This window comes from Xyrauchen texanus, chromosome 42 (genome assembly GCF_025860055.1).
Source record: "Xyrauchen texanus isolate HMW12.3.18 chromosome 42, RBS_HiC_50CHRs, whole genome shotgun sequence".
Classification (NCBI taxonomy): Eukaryota; Metazoa; Chordata; class Actinopteri; order Cypriniformes; family Catostomidae; genus Xyrauchen; species Xyrauchen texanus.
Genome location: NC_068317.1, coordinates 25,689,266 through 25,704,118, shown reverse-complemented (window position 1 = coordinate 25,704,118; position 14,853 = coordinate 25,689,266).

The following is a 14,853-nucleotide window of genomic DNA, read 5'->3' as shown; positions in this document are numbered from 1 at the left end:
CAGCATTGCCTTGTGAAGCATAAATCAGCTTTCATGCTGACTACTTACGGTCAGACTATACTGTGAACTCTCTGGAAGTCTGATGGTGATTGTTTGATGCCGCCGTCTGATGTTAGTTGACTGATAATGTGATTTGTAATCCGAGTGAGTTTGTAAAGAAATTTACACAGTTTCAAGGTATTGAAATAAAATAATTAACTGATAGTCTCGGGTTCTCTTGATTCAAAATCACCCTGCATATTATTTTAAATTAAGGAATTCAGTTATATTACATATAATCTGTTTTACAACAATCACAAAGAATCACCTTAATTACACAACATCCTAATAAGTTTGTTTTTTTCAATTGATTGAGTAAACTTGTTTTAATTGTGTCATGGCATCTCCAAAACTTGTGTAATTAAGGTTACTCAACTTGGTGTTTATGTAAAATGAACTTTTTAAGTTAATGTAATAGATTAAAGTAGATTTAACTGACATTACACAAAGCAAATATTTGCATCAAAACATCATATATATATATATATATATATATATATATATATATATATATATATATATATATATATATATGTATTACTACAAAAGAGCCAAAACATTAACAACTATTTAAATGCTCCCATAAATTCCATTTTACCAAGGAAACAAAATTGCATACTTTAAGCACAAGTGATTATGGGTATTCCACAATTTTTTACTCAATCATTTGAATCATAAACAAAATTTTAAACACATCAAATAAGTTATAGTAACATAGATATAGTTATTAGCCCAAAACTGTTATGATATTATTGCTGCTGCCATATCACCCTGCAGCTATTGCCTTTCGGATGGGATGTTAAACCGAGGTCCTGACTCTCTGTGGTCATTAAAAATCCCTAGGGCACATTCTCGTAAAGAGTAGGGGTTTAATCCCGGTGTCCTAGCCAAATTCCCCCATTGGCCCCTATCTATCATGGCCTCCTAATAATCTCCATCCCTGAATTGGCTACATCACTCTACCATCTCCTCTCCACCAATAGCTGGTGTGTGGTGTGCGTTCTGGTGCACTATGGCTGATGTTGCATCATCCAGGTGGATGCTGCACACTGGTGGTGGTTGAGGAGATTCCCCCTATACTATGTAAAGCGCTTTGAGTTTGAGAAAAGCGATATATAAATGCAAGTTGTTGTTGTAATGTTTAATTAGGACAACTTGATTTTTCCTGTGTAGTCAAAACGTAGACATTTTTTATGATTTATTTTTAATTCCCCTTCATTTTATTGGAAAATGAATGGATTGCTAATGGTGTCATTTTTGGAAACCAATCCAAAGGGGCTAAAAAAATAATCTTTTTTTTAAAATCAAATAGGATCACTGGATAAACTGAAAATGAAAAATGGGGACTTGAGTTAATCTGGCAGGACCTTGTTTGATTCTTAGAGGATTCTTGTTAGATCCCATTAGAATTGGTTCCACATCATTTGATAGAAATTCAATTAATTTTATTTAAATGTGCCCTCAGTAAAGTTATGCTCATGTCATCTTAGACTTACATTGACACCTAGTGGTGTGGATGCAGCATCATTCAAAATCAATAGTTTTCAGTAACAAATGCCATTGTAGAAATTCACTTTTTACAATCAGCCATTGATTAATTTAATCCATGGTTACTGAGATTAAGCTAGTAGTATTCAACTGGTCATGTGATTCTGAAATGGCCGCCACCATGAGGGGACCCTCTCCATGTAGAATAAAACAGTTTTTATAAGGTTACTGATATGTCTAGAGTCCCCATCTCATGTGAGTGGTCATGATTTTATACATATGTTTCAAAATTAATTAATTAAACTAATTTCTTTAGGAATAAAATGTTTAATGGGGAAACAATTATTGAGTTATCTAGAGCAGTTATCTGAATTCACAAAACAAAAACAAATCATTGACAAATGACTAAACCACATTTATTTATTTATTGAATGATTGTCTTTGTTGTTAGCAAAATAAGAGTTGTAAGTAAAAACATACAGATTTTTTTCCTTTCTCAATTATTAAGGTCAACAAAAAGGTTAAAAGGCCAAGAAGACTAAAGTTCATAATGTAAATGTATCTGAAATAAGATGACTTCAGAAATCAGAGAATGTCTTTTGTTAGTGGGCTTCTGCATTGAACACCCAGGGGTGAGCTTTACAAATAGATGATCTGCAGAGCATAAGCATGTCTGAGCTGTTTGCCAGTAACAAACATTAATTTGGGTGAGGGTGAGAGATCAGTATAACAGACTTCTTTTCATTCAGAAGATGTAAAACAGAACTTTTTAAATAGTTCTAGTCATTTCTACAATAATGGTGATTCCACTCAAGCCTTGTGTCTTGGATGTTATTTTAATGTTCCTCAGATAGTAAAACTACTGATGTACATTAAAAACTGGCTTTTCAGGCAACACCAAGTTAAATATGGTTCCATTTCCAGCTTTCCATTATTTCGAAAAACAGACTGCGTTAAATTATTTTGCGTCAACTTTTGTTCAGCTTTTCCTGGTTTCTCTTTAATTCACACTGACAGCTGTTTCCCTTTGCTGTCTTCCTCTCTCCAAAAGTGAAAGTGAAACCAGAGAGCATCATCAGCAATGATCTCCAATGATTGTACACATGATGGAAGCCATATACTGTCTAATAACTTCTCAGATCATTTGGTACAAGCATGGATCATGAAACCAGGTGAGATCACTGTTTTAGTCTCTCTGCCTGTCTGTCCCATACCACACCAACTCTCCTTATCTCCACTTCTCTCTAATTCTCCATCTTTCTCTCCAACAGGCCTGTAGCACCTGCCTTTGTAAAAACAACATGCTCTGAACACATAGCTTCTAATTGCTTCTACTTTGGGGATATTTGTTCAGTCTCACCCAAGTCATAATTACGACGGATGAAACAGCTTTTCAGCGGAGTGGATTAGAGTTATCACTGCTTTAATTAGTCCCAGGAAAATAGAAAATCAGGTCCAGATGGGGGTGATATCAGCACAAACCAGATTCCTGAGCAATGTGCCATGCAGATGTGAATCCAGTACAATAGGAACAAGCTTGTCTGGCTCTCTTTTATACATTATATATTTCTTCATCCTTCCTCTGCTTTTGATATTGTATTATGATAAGAGACTATGAGGCTTGAGACAGAAAGTGATCTTGTGTCACCAGGATGTCATTCCTCCATGCTTCTTTAAATTAATAAATGATACTGTTGGACCTGGGCTACAGTCTGTCATCAGCAAATGCCTATGCACTGGTACTGTCCCTGGTACTGTCCCTGATTGCCTACCTGTGCTTCAATGATTTCCAACTGCACCTTTGCTCCAGAGATTTCAAACAGTTACTTTGCTCCAGTGATTTCTGACCATACCTGTGCTTTAGTTATATCAGACACACTTGTGCTCCAGTGATTAAAGAATGCACCTGTGCTCCAGCAATTTAAGAAAGCTGTATGTCGATTTGACTGTTTTGACAAGTCAGCCAGGCTTTAAACAGTACCACTGGCAGGTCAGCACGTTCATACTCTTTTTACTCATTTAGGATGATTTTAGAAAGCTTGTGCATATTATTTGATGTGTTTGCACATCAAAAAAAAAATCTAAAAAAATCTAGATTGTTTTAAGAATTTAAGACATGACAAGCCCAGATGTCAAACCCTAACTACAGCTGATTGCTATAACTATGTAATTTATTGCTGAACTTAGAAGTGCATAAGACTTCAAGCTGACCACAATGTTCATGTATGTGGGGGACATATTATTTTGGCTCTAGAGTCTGCTAATCAGGAATTTGCTGAGAGGTCTTATACTGTATACTTTCTTTTCATCTGTTTCCTGCTCCTCGCCCAATTCACCGACCCGTCTAGGCAGTTCTATCCCAGCCACCAATTATCTCAGTGATGATGCGCCCCACCCACATAGAAGCATGGACCACATGGCCATGAACACGTCCACCATAACCACTATAGAGGTCTCCTTATTGCTCGGCCACGGCCCTCTGTGGCTCTGCAATCAATGATCACTTTGATGTTGCGTACAGTTTGTGAAAATATTTTTTCTAAGTGGCCAGACAACATCTGACTCATCGAAGTGGACATGTTCCTTTGCAGGAGAGGTTGGTGAGATCCAACCATTGTGAAAACCATTACTGAGGGCACAGCACTGTACTGTTGTACTACTGCGTGAATGAAGGCATATAACATTGCAATACTGCACAAAACAAAATTAATTTCTAAAACTATATTTAAAAAAAAAATTAAGTTCTCGGTTATAGGGAGTGTGGCCAGTGCTTTAACATTATTTTGGAGCAATGTTAGCTGCTAACACAATTGGCTCCTGTAGATCTTTTTAGTAAATTGACAAAATAAAGTTAAAGTGTGTAATTGTTTTTAGATCATACAATACATTCTCCTATCGCAGCTAAATATTGAGAGATGTCACCAAACACTAAAGTAATGATTGCTTTCAAACAGGTTTCCTTAACACTCCCCTGTTCTCTATTGGTCAAACAATAGATAGTCCTGCCCCAGGTAATATAAAAAAAAATGTCTAGTCTAACATAGCAACGCCATCTCAGCCAAAGCCATAGATTTGGAGTGGAACTATCTGTTTTATCTGACCAAAGAAAGAAGGGTGAGTGCTCAGGAAACTTGTTTGAAAACAGTCGTTATATTTGCCATTCTGCCTTTAAGGGGAGAAGGTTAGTTTGCAAATTCAAGCACAGTTTCTGAATAATTCTGAAAACGTTTGAACTGAGTAGAAATGCAGCAATTTTTCATCCTTGACGTGCACCTGTTTCATACTCTGTATATATCTATTTAGTGTTGTATATGTTTTATTTTTCTTTAGTTAAAACATACAGCTGTCATAAAGGTATATTTTGCACTAAAGAACACCACAAAGGGATTTTTTGAAGCAACAAAATGAAAGAGCTTTTCCACTTGAAACCGACAAGCTTAAGCATGCTGGAGATTGAAGTCTTTTGAAAGATGACGGTCTGCTTCCTCATCTTTTAAACTAGCGCACTGTCGTTAAAGCCCTTTGGTGATGAAAATGTCAGAAAGTTATGTTTTCTGGGGATACTCCCCCTGCATCTAAATGTGCTGAAAGATGGAGATTACATCAATAGAGACATATTCTTCCAAGAGGGGTGTGCTTGGATTAGGGATGTAAAAGCTGTTTTCCATTTTTTGACTTTTTTTTCACTCCAAACATCTCATTACCCAGAGGGATAGAAATGGAAAAAGTCATGACTGGGGTTTGTCTATATGCAAACAGTATCACATGGCTTCATCCTTAATCATAATCTCATGAAAAGGCATATCATAATGTAATAGATAATTGGGGATTTATGTATCAAACAATTTGGTGAAATGTATAAACTTTTATTAACTGACAACACACAATGTACACTTTTATGTCACTTGGTAAGAAAATACCTGTCCAAATGTAATTTTAAAAGCACACATAGATTGTACCAGCACAATTCCTGCAAATATGGATGGACACATTTTAGTTCCTCTGATTTATATATTTGACTTATATATTGATCTATATTGGTTTCTCAACCGCACCTGTCATATCACTTCTGAAGATATGGATTTAAAAACTGGAGTCATATGGATTACTTTTATGATGACTTAATGTGCTTTTGCGAGCGTAAAAATGAGATGGCACCAATTCACTTGCATTTTATGGACCTACAGAGCTTAAATATTCTTCTAAAAATCATAATTTGTGTTCTGCAGAAGAAGGAAACTCATACATATCTGGGATGGCATGAGGGTGAGTAAATGATGAGAGCATTTTCAATTTTGGCTGAACTATCCCTGTAAGATCAATTAAAATCAATGTCATCTAAAAAACTAAATCTAGACCTTACTAGCGATGTGACGTTCGAAACACATTTCACGTTGAACCACTGTATCAGAGCTTGATTTGTTTTGATAAAAAAACACGTGATCCGTGACGTCCGAAGATATATTCATGTGAAAATCACGTGACTGCTTCGGTATGTGGTTCGAAAGAACTACAAATCCCAGTACAAGTTTGAACCCAATACAGTCACATAAGCATATTTAACCCCCTGTTAATAAAATGTTACTGCCCAGCACACAAGCATATTTATTTTCCAATGTAAACATGAATAATCAGTAACTAATTTACTCTCATACATTATTTTTATTTTAACTTCATAACTCATATATGGAGCATGCAGTATACGGAAAACATTTCTGAGAGATTAGACAAAGATATGTTTCCCTTTGATATGAAGTTGTAATGTAATTTCAGGCTTAACTGTGTATGGCAGATTTACAGTGTTGAGTATTGAGGCCTCAATACTATAGATTAATGCGGCTAAAGAAAGTGTTATGTAATGGTATTTATAAAAGTAATAATAGTAAAAAATACTAATTTAAATATTACAAAAAAAATATGTTACCAGTAAAATAACTAAGAAAATATTAATATTGTAGTATATAATAATATCACACTATATTATACAGCAACAACTACTGCTACTCTTAATAATAAAATAATAATACTGTAATAATAACAGGCCACCAGGATTTCCCCCACCACTCCTAATAGCCTGTCCGGGCCTGGCTGGGATGTCATAGGCAGAAATCAGCCTGCTAAGGATGAGGAAGAGAGGGTAGCGAGAAGAGAGGGGGTGTCAGTGCAGGTCTGAACAGGGCTGGGACAGGCAATTAGGAGATTCAGGCTCTGCGATTTCTCTCATTCGTTTTTCTATGAGTGGCCTGTCTCAAAAAGCATGAACATGTAATATAGTTCATTGTATATAATATAATATAATATTTTCATTGTTAGAACATATTAGTTCTTAATGATGTTACATAACAACATTTTTATATTAAATATTAGTATGTGTAGAGATGAACATAAACCAAGATTAAAAATTCTGTAAAAGTATTGTTTATTTTAATTGTAATTCATAAAGTTAATAGATACACAACTTTTTTTCAATGTGTTACTAATGCATTTAATGAAAAGCAATCAAACAATGATTGCGAACAATTTTCGCTTCATGGGCACTATGTTCCAGAGACATTGTTTAACCTCCTCAGACCTGAGCTTTGGTTTGGCGTGCATTTTAGATTTCTTCTAGCTTTTTGGGGTTAGGAGGGACCAATACATATAATAACCAGATATTATCTTTGAACATGAAGCACTTTTTGAAAAAAATGATGTCCACATATGTGGACACTGGGTCTGTATTCACATAAAAAAATCAAGACACCATTGTGTAACAAAGTGCAAAACTCTTTTATTTACAGCCTGAGCACGGCTGAACATTTTTCGTTGTTACGAAATTTATATCCAAATAAAAAACAACAACTTAACAACAACAACAACACTCCAAAACTTCTGCAAACTAATGTTCTTTTTATCTTCCTTTTTATCACACTTAACTGGTGTGAAAGACTGTGTAACAGTTTCGTTCAACTTGCAAGCACAAGAACACCTTGCATGTTACACATCGAACCCGAGTTTTCCCAGAACAGCCTGTCGCTCTGCAGCGCGCTGCATTCTTCAGGTTGATTTATTTATCACACATGCAATGTCAATATTATAATATGCAATATTTATCACACATGCAATGTCAATATTATAATATGCAATATTTTTCACACATGCAATGTCAATATTATAATATGCAATATTTATCACACATGCAATGTCAATATTATAATATGCAATATTTATCACACATGCAATGTCAATATTATAATATGCAATATTTTCACACATGCAATGTCAATATTATAATATGCAATTGATGTTTTCTAACTAATTCTTCCCAAACTAAGTTTTTGCAAAATCTTTCAATCTTATGCGACTGTGTGTGTGTGTGTGCTATGCGCAATCGCGAGTGAGCAAGATAGTGTGTGTGTGCAGATCGTGAGTGTGTATGTGTGTGTGTGTGTGTGTGTGTGCGCAATCGCGAGTGAGCAAGATAGTGTGTGTGCGTGCGATCGTGAGTGTGTATGTGTGTGTGCGCTTGATCATGCGAGCAAGAGTGTATGTGTGTGTGTGCGATGCGAGTGAGCAAGAGAGTGTTTGTGTGTAATGCGATCACGAGTGAGCAAGATAGTGTGTGTGCGTGCGATCGTGAGTGTGTGTGTGTGCGATCGCGATCGAGCAAGAGTGTGTGTGAGTGTGTGTGTGCGTGCGCGCGTGATCGCGAGCAAGAGTGTGTGTGTGTGTGTGTGTGTGCGCGTGCGCGATCGCGAGTGAGCAAGAGAGTGTTTGTGTGTGTGTGTGTGTGTGCGCGATCACGAGTGAGCAAGATAGTGTGTGTGCATGCAATCGTGAGTGTGTGTGTGTGTGTGTGTGCGATCGCGATCGAGCAAGAGTGTGTGTGAGTGTGTGTGTGTGTGTGTGTGTGTGTGTGTGTGTGTGTGTGCTCGCGTGCGTGCGTGCTCGTGAGTGCGATTTTGCTAACATTCTTATACAGTTTCAACGAAGCTAAGTCCCATTGTCCACATATGTGGACATCAAATTTAGCGGCATAGTAAATCTTTACTGTTACAAAAGTTTGTCAAAAGTGCATGCCAATTTAATCATACAACACTATTATGCATAACTTAACAAGAATCAACAATGAAATGTTATTAGATTGTTTACCTTGTGGACGTTTTGGTCTGGAGTGGCTGCGTGACATGTGACCTGTGTTCTCCGCCATCTTTAAATTATTCATGTTAAATTTTTTTCTGTCCTGACGCCACCAGATGGCAGTGTAAGTGTCCTCGTTTGTGAAAAACATGTTCCAGTTACACAGAATTAAGTATTATGCTGCACACAACCAAAAATGTGATGTCCACGTATGTGGACACCAGGTCTGAGGAGGTTAAGTCAATCACCTGAGCCGTAAATGTGAGCGTTCACTCTTTATTTGAACTACTTGCAGTGAAAACAAGACTATTTCACATTTTTGAGAGCCCTCCAATAAGATTGGTCACTGATAAAATATCTAATTTACTATAATTCATTTTTTGCAATATACGTGTTGCTTGTAAAAATAGAACAAAATTGTGTAAAAATAAAAACATAATGTAGTTACGGCACATATAACAGCAAGTGCTTACTGCCAAAGCCAATCAGCCAAACCTTGACTTGGATTCATTGACCAGTAACTGCTCAGTCACATCAGCAGGTAATCTGGGCCTGGGCAAATATCCCCTGGTGTGTCAGAGCTTTGTTGAATCAGTCTGGGGTGTCTGGTGTGTTTGATCAGATGTTTCATGAATCAATGAGCTGTTGTTTTACCCTCCAGATGCTGCCAAAATATTCAATCCGGCTGAGATGATCAAGAATGGAAATATTATAAGCTGTGACCGCCAGTTACATGCACAAACCTTAGCAGGGACAGGAGCAGAAGGATAAAAAGGGCACTGATTTTTTAGTATTTAAACATTTTCTTGTATAAACAGTATATACTGTAGATCACTTTTTTCCATTTTTCCTTTATCACAAATAATAGCCTATTCTGATATATTTCTCACAAAAACCACCACGGTAATACACTTGTTTATTTATTTATTTTCAGACATGGTCTGTGATAATCCCATGTTTATGACATATCCATGTGTTATAGTAAATCCATGGTATTTTTAAGTACCTTGGAGTACCATGACAGTATCATGAAATATAAACATGATCAATCATTCAGTACCATGACATTAAATTGGTAACGTTGTGCACGGTGCAAAGGCACAAATACCCAAAACTGGCTTTGGTTGAAACAGACAGCTCCTTCAGTTTATGTCAATATTCTATAAAGGACTAATTTAATTTATATCACTGAAAGCGATGTGACCACTCCCATTATTATGAATAAATCTGTCTACACTAGTGGTACGTGATGTCAGAAATGTGGTAGCAATTGAGTATTATTCTTTTGATTAACTTTCAACACAATACATGGAGTGGAATTGTATATCACCTGTTACTTGTTGCACTGTGATGTTCCGGGGCGAATTCAAAACTGCATTTTTTGCTTCCTTGAAGGGCACTCCTGCAGGAGGGGATGCCACTCGAAAGCTTGTTTAAAACAAAAGTGAGAAAATTATTTTCTCAAAGGGTTCTTCCACAAGACTGTTAGCGAAAGCTACATTCATACAGTAATACCATATTTCCTTCAGAAAATATTACAGTGTTTGAGAAAATGGACGTGATCACATGTAAGCACACACTTTTTATTTGTCTCTTAATTTTAAATTTTTGCCTCAAGAAGGTTTTTACTTTGCAATGGAAAAATATATTGATATTTATTCTTCTGCAGAAATTTTCAAAACAGGGGCTTGGTACATCTATTAGAGTCTTTAGGCTATGAGCTTTATGAGCCAGTTTCCCCACATCATGTAACTTTTTAATCAATGAGCTGTAATTATAATAAGCAAACAACAGACATCATGCAGCTTTCTGTTCAGATGATTAGACTATTACATTTGACAGCATCAAAGAGCATAAAATATTTGGCAAAACCATGCCAACTAAATATCATGCCAGATTATCATGTAACCGGTAAAGAAAATTAGCCTTTGCAAATAAAAAGACATCATCCCAAGGATTAGAATGTATAATTATCTATCTATCCATCCATCCATCCATCCATCCATCCATCCATCTATCTATCCATCTATCTCAAGTCAAAGTCTTCCACAAATATGTATAGTCATGGGCAAGTATGTACTGTAGTAACCATTGAAGTGCTTTCTAAGGTTTGTTGAAGAAGTACAGTGACCTGCCAACATAAAGTGTTGAACTTTTACACTTATATATGTGTTTCTACTATCTACTTGCTAAGGCATTTCCAGTGAATGAAAATGTACAACTTTAGCCAGATGGGTGGACAATGTGTGGTCATCCTCAATGTTTACTGAGGAGGTTCTTCAAATAAATGTTCATAGACATGCACTTTTATCTGGTGGGTTTGGCAAAATTCTGTAGAACAAAGTGGACTCAAGAGCCTTGTTCCTTTGTCTGTTTAAATTATTTATTTGTCTTGGAGACAGTTATGGTACATTATTTGATATTTCATCAATATTATGTCTCTTTTGGCCTATTCCAGAGGGTTATGCCAAGGCCCTGCATCCTGATGCTGGCAGATCTTATCGGTGCCAAGATCATATTTCAGCTTCCAAAGAGGCTTGACGAATGGATATTTCATGGTGCATTGGCTACTTCTGGAGGTTGGCTGCTTTTGGGGGTTGTGAATGTCCTTTTCTCCTGCAGTGGTAGACCACCCATCCACAGGACTTTCCCTGGGATCTCCTGTCATATGTCATTGGGTGCTTCTTGCTCACCTCTCCCTTGCTGTGGTCGATCTGGTATCATTTGGCTTGACCTCCAACGATAGACTCACTGACCTCTTTTCAGTTCTCACTCACCATGCATCCTTGGTGCTCCTCAACAATCCAGGAGCCATGTTGAAGCTAGAGCAATGTAAAACCTTATGTGGCTTCACTAAAAACCAACTCCTCTTTGAATATGGTGGGTTAACATACTGTGACATATGTTCTTACTCTGTTTTAAGAGGGTAGCTGATGCATACCTTTTTGTGGTCATAGCTACGCCCTATTCTAGAGTTCTCTTGAACATTACATGAGTTCAACTTTTTCCCAAAATGTCCTCATTTGAATGGTCTGCATTCAAACTCTAACTTCACTTCCTGCTAAAGAAGAAACCAAACAAGCTCCATTGGCCAACGTAAACACAATGGTCCTTGTTGACCTTCTAAGATGAATGTGCTCCTACAATTGTATTCCCTATGAGCATTGGAGATGTAAAGCAGTTGACAACAAAAATAAATGCCATCACAATAAATAAATTCCCTGAGCAGCGCTGCCTGCATTGTGTTGACACTGAACATATAACATGGACCACCAACAAAGACACATCCCTTTACCTTTACGTACAGAACTTGGAATGACTTAAATTATATCGACCATCTAAATCAAAACCTATCACATACACCACAATCACGCACGCACGCACACACTCACACACAAAGTAATAGCCTATTCCATAGTGCTATGAAACCTCCAAAATGGTTAAATATAGTCACATTCTTGAGTCTTGGGTAATCTATATGTACTGAAGTAATGGACTTGATACCTCTCTAGATACAGAATGCTTGCCCAGACAAAATGGCATTCCACAGTAAATCTGAAAGAACTGCTTTGAGTTTTCACAGCTGCAACCCAACTTTGAATAACTGTGAGTGCCCTGGGGTGAGTTTCCAACTACTGCTCAACATGAGAAGAGGGCTACTATATATGATCTCTCTCATAGTTGTAATGTTTGTGATCAGAGGTGTAGGCATGATTTGAAAGTTGGAGGGTATCTTGATGCATGAGTTTTTATGTATTTTTAAGTTGGGCGGATTAACTTAGTTACTCTAAACATGGCCCACCCCCAACATAGTTGTAATACCCTGTTTGTGATGCAATTTGTTTGGTGTTAGACTGAAGTTTGATTTCTAAAACCATAAACAATAAACTGAAGCTATTGATTGTGAAGGGGATTTATGAGTTCAGTCTGCTCTAACAAGGACCACAGATTTGCATTTTTAAAGAAAGGGCTAAACACTACAGAGAAGCATGAAACATCAACAGTCAATCATCAATGACCATGGAAAATTTTTGGAACAAGGAGGGATTTTTTTCTTTTTTTATGAAAACAAAAACAAAAAATAAATAAAATAAAATCAATATACAGACAGATCAATCCAACGTAAAGTAGAAGTCTCATGACGTTCATTTTGCCATTGATCGAGCTCTTGTGTGATGTTTCTAAATGCCACCAAAAAATGTCTTATTTTTAATTCTGAATATACCACATAAACAGGATTATCCCAAAAGCTATGATAGGCATCATGTTAATCTTTTTGGAATAAAGTTTAAAACAGAATGCAGACTTCAGTCAAAAAATTACATGCATGTAAACATGGCCAATGACATGTGTATGATTTCCAAAGGACTTTCAGCTTGGCCTTTTCAAACTCAGTTTAAAGCTATTTTGAGCTTGTGTAAGCAAATTATTTATATTTACTCAAATAAAGTTAGCAGCTGTCATCCATGTGGCTTCCTCGCACAACGTTCACATTACAGATGTAGGCACTCTGAAAATTAAAGCATTCTTTGACCAGCATTCATTTTGGTCCCCACCATGGTAAACCACAGTGAAATAACTGGTTTACAATCCCAGAATGCACCTAATGACACACCTCTGTCAAGAAAGTTTTACTTTAGATGGTCTTCTCAAACTCACAATTTATGTATTTTTTTATTGTTTATCATAAGTTTAGGTTGAGGGAATGTGTTCTGTGGGAGTTCTTTGTTAGAAACAGAGCACAGGTTGTATGTTGAGTGACTGAGCTCTCAGCCTGCTCACTCTGGCAGTGTGAGGACACAGAAAGAGCCCTTTATACTCCTTCAGGCTTTGAGTGTTTAGACCCTGATAGACAGAGGCTAGTGGCTGGTTAGTATGTGCCTGGGAAAAACTCTCCCCTTACGATTCAAGTTAAGGTCAAATGCTCATGCAAAAGTAAAATAGTGCTGGGCAAATCTAAATGCTAACATCAATGCCCACCAGAGATGAGTAATCTGACTGATAATCCTTCCATACTAGTTGTAATTTAACAAACAGTGGGGCACAAATGTCTGAGACTGGTCCATTTTCTGTTTTAATTAAACCTATAATGTATGCTATTTCTAGATAAAAGTTAGCTAAATACTAGGATAACTTAATTACATGAATCAGTAATGTGACAAGAAAATATTGTGTACAACTGGAAAAATAAATCATGTTAGTGGCAAACATAATATCACTTTGAGGCCACTTTATTGGGTAATTTAAAAATAACTTTATTCCATTATGTTGAAATTACATGAACAAATTATTTTTTCTGAAATAGAATTAATGAGCTAAACCAAGATGTTTAAGTAATCTAACTGATTCATGCTGATGCACATGATTAAATCATGTAAATTAAAAGCATTTTGTTTTCAGTGTATGAACATTATTTATTTTTTGAGACCACATGCATAAACATATGAAACATTTTAATTTATCATCCACTTTATTTTATTGTTGGCTGTAACTTAAGCAGGAAGCAGTATACCAGTTCTTCTGGTTCAAAGTTCACCAATGAACAGCTCTGAAATGAAATCAGTATTCTTCTGTACTATCATGAAGAGATGTAACTAAGCCAAGTCATATTTTAGTTGAGATATAAATGCAAACTCATTAAAAAGTGGGCCTCTAAATGATCTAGCTCAAAGCATGCATAACTACATTAAAGGTATGGACATGAATTGTATAAATGAGAACTTGTTCTGCATACTGTACATCTTGACACATGTTCTTGGCAATGAGGAGTTTTATCAATTTATAGAATCATGAAAACACTGGGTTTATCCACCTTGAACAAATCAGTGAATTGCACAAAGACTATACAGTGCGTCCAACAGTCTGAAACCACTAGTGGAAAAGCATGTATTTTCATCTTTTTTTTAATTAATAGATTTGTGTTTCATAAAATCAGAAAGTTAATAAGCAATTTCTTATTATTTTTGTCCCCCTTTTGCTTTAATGGCTGCAAAATCATCATGCACTTTTTAAGTGATATCAGGCTGTATTGTCAGCCTGTAATTAAACTTTTTTTTTTCAGGTTTAAATGAAAATCGCATATTTCCAATGTGTTTTTGGACATTTTGCCCTTTGATCTCTGACAGCGTCCATCAACACAGTGAAAGGTAAATGCAATAACTCCACAAAATGTCATCATAATGAATACAATGCAAATAATATACTTAT